The following is a 12,147-nucleotide window of genomic DNA, read 5'->3' on the forward strand; positions in this document are numbered from 1 at the left end:
CACACACACACACACACACACACACACACACACACACGCACACACACATGGTGATACAGCACCTTCACCAAGACCACAAATGTTACTATCCTACACGGCCGGGACATGAAATGTTGCAGAGGGAACCTAAAGATCGCTAATCGCCTTCTTGACAGATTGGACATGTTCCTATATCAGCCTCTTAATGTCTGTGCTGTCTGATATTTGTCTCTATAGAGAGTGCAACTATTGCAACTATTTGCAATATATATTTTTTTATTTTAAGGTCAACTGGTATTTCATTGAGTCCGTGATTCCATACAGTCCAAAAAGGTTCTCTGGTCCGTCTGAGCAGGAACGGGCCCACAGCATCATAAACCCTACACCACACTCAACATCAAGAAAAAGGGACAATAAACCCACATCCTCGTCCAGCCTCGGTTGTCAACAGATCCAGTGGTTTTTAGCATTTTAATGGTCGTTCTGATTGAAGATGTGAAAGAAATTAAGTGAGTAGCTGTTTTCCTTGTTGGCTAAAAATGCCTTCTGGAAATTGCAAGGGACGTCGCAAAGTGTGGACGTAGATTTTATTTTTTCAAAAACGACAACGTTCCAGTGTCTCCCATCTCCGCCCGCTCCTTTAATAAGCAATGAGCAATTGTTGCCATATTTAACAAATTGCAAACAATTATATGCCTGAGTGGCGTGGTTCTGAGCTGGAAGTGCTTAAAATGTCTACAGTTGTGGTAAGGATGCGTGTTTTCATGTTAAACTTTGGATAACATTTTTTTTAAATTACTCTCAAAGGCGAAAACAGGTTCTGCTGTCTTCATTGATCTAAAATTATAGCTTCTGTTTAGACATCCGAGTAAAGGCTTGTTAAGTAATTTACCTGTCAGAATAAAACTTTGAATCAAATTCTAACTTCTGTTAAATATTTCCTACCTGAAAGATTTGCGCTTGGATGTAAAAAAAAAAAAAAAAACCCTTTTAGAAGTTAATCCAGTTACCGAACAGCTTTTCCTCTGTCACTAGGCTGAGAAAAACACCTACCAGTCAGGAAATGGATTCATAATTGTTATCAAAAAGCTCAAAAATGTCTGTTTACTGCACATCAGGACAATTGTTATTTATATTTTGTGACATTAGATGGCATAGCAAGTTGTTATTGTGAACTAAATCTGAGCCTTTGCCCCATTTTCCTGTCAGTTAGTGGTAATTTCTAAAATTTGCTTGTTTTTCTTCCTTTGTGTTGGTAAAACCTTATGAATCATTAGCATGCCCCACAACCTAAAACCACCAACAGAGTTTGAATTACAGGAAGAGAAAGAATCCACAAGATTAAGCTTTTCATAATTTTACTTTGTCAATTATCTTTTCAAATGTAGTTAATCAAATAATCTGTTCATCTAATGATCACACATACTTAGACAGAAATTTGACAGAAACAATAAAGAATGTTGTTTATTTCCACATTAAAAACTCTAGAAAAAAGCCAATAGTTTAAAATGGAAAAAAATAAATTTGGGCCCCTCCTGGGTCATAACCTCAACTGAAAGTGAGAAATAGGAAATGTCATATATGACAATTTATTCGCTGAAAGCAGAAGGTCCTACCTTTATTAAATCAGCAGAACTCATCAAAATGTAAAAACTGATCAAACATTTGATTATCTACAGATCCCACATCCACAAATGTTTCATATTCACACCATGCAAGCCAACATGTTGGCATGCAAATGTCTGCTTGTGCACATATGACATATAAAGTTACGTGCTTTTCGAACATGTCAAGAAATTCAACAGTAAAAACCTATAAGGGGAAAATATGCGTCCAGCTTCTGTCAACATTAAAACGAGCGTTTCGTAAGATTAGTACTATTAAAAAGTCATTTATTTTTAAGACTATTGTATGAAATGAAGGTGAGTGAATTACTCAGCAGAATAAAAGCCCCCACCTTCCACTTCCACACCAGAAAGCCTCGTTTCCACAAATAGTTTTAGTTGTGCTTGAAGACTGTTATTAGAAAAATACATATATTTTTGGATGCTTTATACAAAGTATTTAAAGTAGTATAGGTGGAGAAGGCATCGTGCAATCGAAACGCTGCGGGTAACATTTCAGCAATAAATGTACACTTACCCCTGGTAGAAGCAAAAAGGCTTAAGTTAGCAGCTAGTTAGCAGTAGCCTCAAACGCCTCGAGTCACAGAACAGAGCGAGGATGTTTCCCTGCATCTCAGAATAATCCTGCCAGAAAAAAATGAACTGGAATGAATAAGATTAAATAGTTCTGCCACAATAAAAGTTAAGATCTGTGACTATTAAGGTCAACTTACTTTTTCTTAATGAATTTCAGACATTTTAAGGTCTTATTTTTAGATAAGTACATTTAAGCCTTTTTAAGTATGCACAGATACACTGTGAAAAAGTAAGTCCAAAATGTTTATTTAATCCAGCAGACTTGGGGAGGTCTGCTGGATTAAATTAGTGCTAGAAGTATCACAAACACTTAGATTTCAAAAGTGATACAGCTGGCACCGAAAGGTGAATGTAGCATTTCTGCGCACAGCCTGATGACCACGGAGTAGGAAAATGTCCGGGCCGAAGGCACCGTGCTGTTTAAAATGAATGAAACCCTAAACAAGCCAGAAGCAACGGGAAAATCATTTGATCGCTGCCATTTACACTTTAATAAACAGCCATTTGAAGTTTGACTGGCAGTGTGCCTCATAGTTCAATAGAAACTGCCCCTGAAATGACCGAAAGCAACCCTGGAGGTGATCAAACCATCCATCTGAGAGAACCCACCGGCCTACACACATCCCCGCTCCAATAATAGAACATTAATTTCCCAATTTATTTTGTCTCTAGTTGCCAGCCCGCCAGTCCTTCAGGTGTTTTCACTCAGATTCAGGCTTCTCAGGCTCTCTGTGAACTGGTAATTAGTTTCTCCTGGCTTTCTGTTTCACTGCCTATAGTGTGTGCGTGTGTATGTGTGAGTCACATCCAGACAGAAATCAATTTCAGGCGGAGATCTATCAGCTTTTGTAGCCAGCGATCCAATCATCAAATAATGCATCTGATATCACGCTGTCGAGGTGGTCTGTTCAGGGGAATGATTCACTTTCTCTTTCTTTCTCTCCGTCTTTCTTCCTCTCTCCTCTATCTCTGCGATTCAGCTTTATGTCCCCCCCCCCACAAACACACACACTCGCAGTATCTCACACAATCTGTTTCACACACATTCCAGGGAATGAGGTGATGGATAGTATTAGGAAACACGACTTCACCCGAGGATTATCGGGGGGAAAAAAAAAACCTTCCTTCAGTCTCTTTTATTCTGTTAGATATCATCAGCTTAAGATGTTTACAGCACACCAGGAGATATTTTCAGACAAGAGGCTGTGATTTATTCACTTTGTCTACCTCTGATTCAGTGAGTGACTGCAGCAATACATCCAATGTGCCATGCCAACAGGTAGAGAAACCAACAGGGATACAGAGAGCAGGAGCTGTACATCACTGGAAACTCTCTCTTGTGTTTTTAAAAAGATGTTTCTTAAACCTTTAAACTTGGTTTTAAAGAAAAGCAGTTAAGCTTTTATCACATTTCATATTGTTTAGTGCAGATATAAAGTAATTGCAGGAAATTTTTGGCCATTTGCGGTATGGTCACAGTGTTAGCCAATTGTTGGAATCTTGCCTGTCACTCGGTCTATGTGTTTATTTTTTATTATTTTGTCCTCCAATTACCCAAAATGCACCCACACAAATCCTTTAAACGGTGAGGAAGGCTCCAAAACCGACCGTTGTCAGCCGGTCCGCTCAAAAACCACTTCCTTTCATATTTCAAATAAGAGTCTCAAACATAGATACATCACAGCACACACCTTTGTGTCTGGGGCTCATTATAATAGCTTACATTTACTTCACCAGACCTCCCCGCCCCAAAAAGAAACGCTAACAGCAACCGGGTAACGCAGAGCCATTACACCCAAACCCTGCAGTCGCCTCGATATCACCAGCTAACTGCCCATTCAAACTCCAAAGACGGCTTATTAAAACCTGCTCCTGCTGAACGTCTGCATCCTTTCCATGGAATGTGACCATTGGGATGACAATTAGGTTGATTTTGTCTCTGCCAGACCTCCGTATTATGTATAAAACATTCTTGCAAATGAGAGAACTGCCTCGGGCTAGAGGTGCTGAACTTTGAATCTTTATTGCAAAGGACTGCATTAATCCTCTCAACTTTGTTAGCCTACAGCCAGTGCAGTCTTTTACCAAGAAATGGAAAAAACTGATGACTCCGCGTTTCATGCATACAAACTTCAACGTTGGATAAAATAGTGGTTTAAAGTGTCTGCGGCCTCTAAAAAAGAATGAAGAAAGGTTAGCATCTGCGTACGAGGGCTTGATAGGCGTTGGCGTCTTGGATGTGTCAGACCACACAAATCTTTCAAGTCTTTAGAATTAAAACAAAAAAGTGAGAGATTGATAAACATCTTTTAAAAGAGCTTAGACTTTATCAGACAGAAGAGAGACAGACCGATGACAAACCGAGTAATGCACTTTTCTGAAATCTTTCCTTACTTTCATGTCTGCCTGCAGGAGTTATAAAAGTAGTGCGCTTGGCTCTCTGAAGGTCTTCCGGACCTTTTCAGGTCACACTGCTGCAGTTCAACGCATTCAGGGATCTAAGACATGGGGATGACAACTTGCAGACGTTAAAACTGAGCATCAGAGTTGGGAAGAAAAGTAGTTCATGTAACTTTGAATGTGACGCGGCTGTTGCTGTCAGACGGGCCGGTCTGCTGATTTCAGACTCATCTGATCTGCTGGGATTATTCAGGCACGGCCATCTCTGCGGTTTGCAGAGACTGGTCCGAAAAAGAGACGATGTCCGGCGAGGGGTTAGTGGAAACGCCTTGTTGATGACGGAGGTCAGAGGAGAATGGATTTGATGTTACGGAAAGGGCAACAGCAGCTACAGGTGAATATTGTATTTGTTGAGAACAGAAAATTGAGACAATTCAAACAGAAATCATTCAGGATGAACTAGTGGTGGGCGATACGGACTTAAAAGTTTTATTATTTATGCTATGTTTTGTGGTGCTGTTGTGATTACAACAAAACTGACTGTAAGAACTATTTATTTCTTCTTTTTTAGGTAACCATATGACTGACTGCATAACAACAATCACAGCCCCACAAATACAAATTCTGCTCTTGGAAAAAAAAAAAAAATTGAATCACTTCTTTAGGACACCAGCCACATAAAGAAGTGTGATTTGCATCACTTAGCGGCACGTAGTAACTGCATTTAAACATATTTTCAAATTTATTGATATTGTTTGATACACTCAATGAACAATCAGTGGAGAAAATAGTAATACTATATTGAAAAAGAACTGTTTTTTTCTTTTTAAATATCACTATAAAACTAACAATATAGACAGTTTTTTATTCCTTTTAAATATCACTAATCGGCATTTATTGAGACAATGATAAATCAAAATTCTCATCATGATAAGAAATTTATCACGATAAATGATAAACGATATGAAACTTGCCCATCCATCAGGTGAAAGGGATGGGCAAAACTTTATGAAGAGAACATCTTTTGAGGCTCATTTCCCCCATTTTGTTTAGTTTAACATATCAAAAATAATAAAGGTCACAGTTTCAAAGACAGAAAATAGCATCTTTGGACCAGTAAGTTGGTTTTCAAAGAACCATGGGGTGAACTCAACAGAGTCCTCCTCTCTGGTCTTCTGTTATTTCACTTACTTCTCAAAGATAATTTCCAGATATTGTTAATCTGCTGTAAAAATATTTTTAACCATCTCCAGCTTTTGGTTTTTATCACTCTGAGGATCCTTCTTGCTCTTTCACTGCTCGTTTTTAAGTCCCTGCGGGACAGTATGCATTCAGGTTGAAATCTCCTGCCCAAAATTTTAAACATGCATAGTTCTGTGTAACCACTCTACAATTTGTTCCCAAGTACTTCAGCGTCTAGCACGTTTCCCTCTGAGAGTGTTAACAGGTTTTCTTTTCGCTCCACTTGAGTGCGTTTGCATTTGACGCTGTGTGTAACTTTGTGTGTGTGTGTGTGTGTGTATACCGAGGACTGCAGCAAGAAGTGTGTGTGTGTGTGTGTGTGTGCGTGTGTGTGTGTGTGCGTTTCTAAGTGCCATACACCTGCAGCTTGCAATCATGTGTGCATTTTCATGTAAATTCATGCTTTGGGTGTAGCCAAGCAGCAACTGTGTATTAACCAGCTGTACTCACTGTTGTGTTTTAGTGTGTGTGTGTGTGTGTGTGTGTGTGTGTGTGTGTGTGTGTGTAATTTTTTTGAGGGTAAACCATTGATGTCATAATGCACAGAAGCAGACAGCCTCTCCCAGTGTGATGCCAAGACAAACGCTCCAAATATCTCTATTTACCATCAGTTCACCCCACACACACTCTAGAATGAGCATATGGCAGCCCCCCTCCACATACACGCACACACACACACTCCTCCTTTTCTTCAAATTTTACCAAGTGTGATGCTCAACACACGCAAACACATTACCACGTCTCTCATTCACTTCACCGCCCATCCCGACATCATGCATCTCTCTTCTACAATTATCTGTCGATCCCAGTGAATTATCATTCACTCATTTAGCCCCATCACTCCTCCTCTCGCTTCATTTGCCGCCTCTCGCTCCGTCTCTCCTTCAGGAGAAAGGTCAGCTCTCACCAGGAGACTCACTGGCCTGTCAGAAAGATAGAGGGGAGAAGGAGGAGGGAGGGAGGGAGGGACGAAGAGGTGGAATGATGGAGCGCAGTCTGCTCTCGGCCAGCTAAATTTACTCACCAGCGGCGCGCAATTTCAGGTCATATTCATGGAGATCTCCTGCCATCCCGGAACGTCCACACAATGGGAAAATGGCTTCTGTTTTGCATCCTGTTTTGATTGAAGCGCTGTGCTGCAGAGCCAAAGCAGGGATGGTTAGAGAGGCAGACGGAGTCCAGGTCCTGATAAACACCTGCTCAGATAGGAGGCACAGATTTTCATGCTCAAGCATTTCTTTTCATCCTGCTTGAGAGAATATGCAGTGCCTGAATAGTTTTTTATTCGTTTTTTTTGCATTTTGTGATTGTACAGCTGAACATTTTCAAGCTTTTGTGTTGGGATTTAATGTGATAGTGGCACATAAACAGTGAAGGGGAAATGATAAAGGATTTTTAAAATATGGTACCTATTTTATGAAATATTGTATGAAAGCATTTTTAATCTTTTACCCCTGCACTGTTGGGTGGACTAGTCAAAGATTCTCCGTGCCAAGAGACGTCATCAACAAAGTACCAACAATTATTTGGCTAAAAGACAACTCAAGTGTTACTTGAGTCATAATTTTTCAGAAATGACGTTATCTGACAGTCAAATTTATAAAATCTCATTTATTATTATTTCCTAATAATAAGTTAAAAAAGTGAATCAGTGTGAATAACATCTTTGATATTCAAATTAGGGCAGAAAAACACCTGTAAAAACAAAACTACCTGTTTTTGTTTTTACAAAAAAAAAAAAGTAACAGAAACCAAGATCTAAAGACAGACAAACCTTGGGAAGATCAACAAGATTCTCCTCTGACAGGGCTTAATCTCAAAACTCATACATCCAAACATTAGCAGTAGGTAACATATAGCGAATCCTGCTCCCAGTAACGAGATCAGCTGTATACACCGTATTCACTTGGCGTCCAAATGGCACAGAAAGCTCTGCAGACAGAAAGTATCATTAGGAAACAAGCAGCTTGTGTAGATACAGCTTGTGCCATACGTCTGTGTGGGTGTCTGTCTCCGTCTGATGCTTGCTTGGTGCTTGTTCTTGACTCGGAGGAGCGACTGAAGTGGATAGAATAACCAAATATTGCATTCAAGTAAGAATAGATTTACTTCAAAATGATATTATTCAAGGAACAGTAAAAATACCTACAAAAGCACTTTCATTTCAAAATGTTAGTTCAGTAGAGGTAACTTAATGTGATATAATTCTTCTCTACTCTGGAGAAAATCCAATTAAAAAAGCTGCTTTCAGCAGTCAATGGATTAGTAAATAGATTTTATGTACATGTAATTTAATTTCAGCGCAAATTTGAAGGCCATGGGGGTTTTACAGAGACGACCAAGGAACACACAGCACGGTCAAGGTTAAAGATTATGAGAATTTTATTGCATGTTTAGGTTATAAAAAATGTTGAATCCATAAATGGATCTGTAAACCCACCAAGACATTGGAATCTTATGAACTAAAAGATTGGCCAAGTGTTGGGTTTATCAGAGAAGTAGCGACGGGTCACTTGGTAACTTGAGAGGAGGCGCCGTGGTCCACAGCTCAGATGAGACAATTTGTTAAGAGGACAACTATTGTCAGTGAACTCCACACACCTGGCCTTCAAATAAGAAGAAAGTAACAGTTGTAGGAAGAAGAGGTTCTGGTCAGACGAGACCAAAAGTGAACTTTCCAACCTACATGTAAAGCAGTTTGTGTGTCAACACTGCACATACCCTAAACACATTTTATTTCTAATACAACCTGATTTATCATGTTTGTGAGGATACCCATGGTTTTACTTTTTAAAGGATTCATTTCATTTCTAAAGAATCCCATGAGGTCATCGGTGCTGAGGGACGAGCGAATGGACAGCTCCAAAGAGCTGCGGCTCTGTGTAAGTTAAAAGAAGGATTGTTCTTGTTCACCTTGATTAACGATGACAAATACTCTGTCCTAGCTTGGCGAAAGGTCGTTTTATACAACAATAGACCATTTTTTCTGATGAAGTGGGTCTGCTCCAAATGTGAGTGCCTTTTTTTTTCTCAAATGTCTCAGAGATCCTACTTGAAGCTACGCAGCTCTAAATTCAACCAGGAATCAGCCTCTTCAAACTAATTACCTTCTCTTCTAGCTTCTGCTTCACACATTGTAGTAGCAAATCTGACAATAGGAAAATCAATTTGTAAACAAATGGAAAGTTGTGTTATTTATTTATTTTTTTTACTTATTTTGTCTAGAACAATGTAAAAATGTCCTCCCACATTTCACAAGTAGATTTTTGTATGTTCCAGTCCAGCAAATAAAATGCCAATAAAATAACCCTGAATTATGGGATTGCTCGGAGACAAAAGGTGAAAATGTTCATTGTGAGAATCATGATGTAGATTCAAATCTGATTGGTTTTCTTTCCACAAACCCCTGGCAGATTAACAAGAGAAAAGTAAAGAAATCATCAAAATTAGACAGATAATGCTTATTCCTGCATTATGATGAATAAAGAGAATGCCGAATGCAATGCCATCTGAGCAGTTGGAGTTGCGGTGGTTTTACTAAAAGCCTCTGCTGTGAACGGGGGGTATTAGCTCCCCTCTTGGAAAAAGAGATAAGTCAAGGAAACAAATCATCAACCTTCTGGTCCAAGGCCACTCTTCTGGTGTCTAAGCAATAGCTGCCCTCAGGGTTTAATGACTTCATGAACGTCTCAGTATTGATTTTTGGATGTAGGTTGGTGATGTGCGGACCAGAAAAATCCCAGATTTCCAAGACGTATGTGAGATAGCTCCTGTTTGTGGACAATGGGAAGGGTAATCAGACAAAATAGCAAGGGGCTGCTCCAGACGGAGAAATTAAATTACATCTTGTGAAAAATCTTTGTTTTTTTTTTTTTTTCTGAAGATGAACGAGCTAATATTAACTTTTTAACCTGACAAGGTGGAAGTCGGTATGAGTTGGAGGATTCCCTCCAAGCCCTTGATAATTTAGTTAATTCTAGTTTTAATGGGCTGCATTAGTTCCTTATAGCCCATCATCACATACAAGAGAGACCTTCTTATACAAACATACAGGGTAATAAAGGTAATAACAACACGAGAGGCTTGCAATAAATGGATGGAAAAAGAAATAACCATCCATTGATGTTGTCTTTATTGTCCTTAAATGGGCTTAAAGTCATCCACTCTAATTAGGCTGGACAGTGGCTTCACAGGAAAAAGTCATTTTCACTAAGTCTTGTGTGTATAAAGGAACATTGTTTGCCATAAAATGCCACGAGTAGAGACTATAGTTGCTCTGATTCAGTAACATATAGGGAACTAATTTCAGCAGTAATTTATTTGTGAATGAAAATATTCCTCTCCAGCTAGGCAAGGACAAAAGGTTCTCACATTATAACCTTATTGATGTTACAGCTAAAACAATGTAAAGCAATGAAGATCGCAGCTCCAAAAATATTGTTTTATAGTCTTATTATTTAATAATTATGGTTATTTGGATGGACAGACTTGAAAGTGCAAACAGCAGCATTCAAATAAAATAATCTAACTTTTCTTAACTTATTTATTGATTATTGTTATTCAGCATTTGGTACCGATTTCAGGTGAATCAATGTGACTGAGTAACGTCAAACGCAACCAACAGATCCCAGGGCAAGTACATTTGCAGAGCGGTAAATAATAAATATGTCAAACGCAAAGACATGGAGAAATGCATCAGACCAAAAATTTTTAATTTAATTTATAGAAGATTTTGGCCTTAACACACAGCCTTGAGGAACACCTTTTATGACATCCAAGTAATAGTGAGAACGACCTCAAAGCTGAACACAATGCACATGACCAGAAAGATAAGGAAAAGCTGATTAACACCAGAGTCAGAATCACAAAGCTTTATTGCCAAATATACATTTTTTCACCATGAATTACATGCACCCAGCATGCAACATGGTCTGCCAAGAGCAACAGAACAAAGTGAATATAAAACATGCATAATGTCTGCTCAGTAGGAGACCAGAGTGCATGTAGGGTTGAGTTGGGGTTGGTGTGCCACGGAGTAAACAGCAGGGTAGGGTTTATTTGAGAAAACACATATGCTGCAATGTTACTACATTTTCTTTGAAGAAATTTGTGCAACTCTTAGATGAGACTATTTAGATCGAATGAATTATGTTATCCATGTGATGCTACATTTGGTAAATGTTCTTTAAAAAGCCATAATAGATTTTTAATAAACTAAACATGATGAACTTGTTACCTTTTCCCATTCAGTATTCTGATAGGGTTTTTTTATGACAAGTTATGTAAACAGGTAACACCTCAGCAGCCTCTCTGTATAAAACTCACCTCAAACTGTGAAATGCAGAACACAGGAATACATCTCTGGTTCATATTTTTCAAACGCTGGACAGAAGCACTCATTAGGCTGCTCATTTCCCATCCTACAGTAACTATAAGCTGCTTCCTCAGATGCACAGAGCAAAGTCAGTTAATAAGGTGGATGCAAACCAAAAGTGTTCATATTTTAGACTGCGCAAAGAAGAAAGTTTCAAACAGCCACAAAAGAAACATGCAAATTCTCCAAAGGAATACCTGAAGCCGAGGTCTGAAGCAGGGAACTTCTTGCTGTGAGGTGATAGCACTAATCACCGCACCACCCCACAGGTGGGATATGTATTTCCACCAAAGCCCCTGTTCTCTCCCAGCAGCTTTGGACAGAGACGTCTCTGTGTGCCAGCATTAATTGCTCCAGACTCTAAACTCTCCTTGTGGCGCTGCTGTAGAAGCGGCTTTGATGTCCGTGGAGTTCATCTCCAACCACGGAGCCTCTGCTACTCGTCCTCGTGTGAATCAGCTCAAAGGAGCTCCAGGATCTATCACGAAGAAGCCAAGACAGGTCGCTGTGGTAATTGTTCTTTGCGTAGGCTGCTCTTCTTTCGCTGTTGCAGGATTTCTGTTTGGTAGTCTGATGGTACAAACACAAGGAAATGCATAAATATGATGTGGAAGAGACATTACTGATTTCTTTTAAAAGCTTTCTACAAAAAAAAAAAAATCTGAAAAGTGTGACAGGCACATTCACTGTGCCTATTTTACTCTTAAAAAGAAATACAGTCAACCTGAGAACAGTTCAGTCTCAGTAGAAATCAAACTGTAAAGGCTTTAGATCTTTGTTTAGAGAACATTTGAAGATCTCACAAAGAACTATCAAATTTTAACGTGTATGACAAACCAAACCATGGCAGTCTGCCTAAGCTGCAGCCAAGAGTTGCATTACATATGGAGGAGCTTCAGAGGCGTTGAAGAACTGCTAGTCGTGTACATGGATATTTTGATCCTCTTGGAC

General features: G+C 39.2%; 1 long non-coding RNA gene across 2 annotated transcripts in view; it reads right to left on the reverse strand.

Annotated features, from left to right (window-relative positions):
- Positions 1-11,764, reverse strand: part of LOC107833740 (uncharacterized) — a 15,235-nt gene extending 3,471 nt beyond the window's left edge. The window contains exons 1-4 of one of the 2 annotated variants that reach the window (XR_001659505.1): positions 11,394-11,764; positions 6,847-6,958; positions 4,575-4,678; positions 2,122-2,228 (exon numbers count right to left, since the gene is read on the reverse strand). This is a non-coding gene — a long non-coding RNA (uncharacterized LOC107833740). The remainder of the gene's footprint in view (positions 1-2,121; positions 2,229-4,574; positions 4,679-6,846; positions 6,959-11,393) is intronic. The other variant, XR_001659506.1, reaches the window with a different exon arrangement.
- Positions 11,765-12,147: the final 383 nt, after the last annotated feature.

This window comes from Poecilia formosa, unplaced genomic scaffold (assembly GCF_000485575.1).
Source record: "Poecilia formosa unplaced genomic scaffold, Poecilia_formosa-5.1.2 Scaffold440, whole genome shotgun sequence".
In the NCBI taxonomy this organism is placed as follows: Eukaryota; Metazoa; Chordata; class Actinopteri; order Cyprinodontiformes; family Poeciliidae; genus Poecilia; species Poecilia formosa.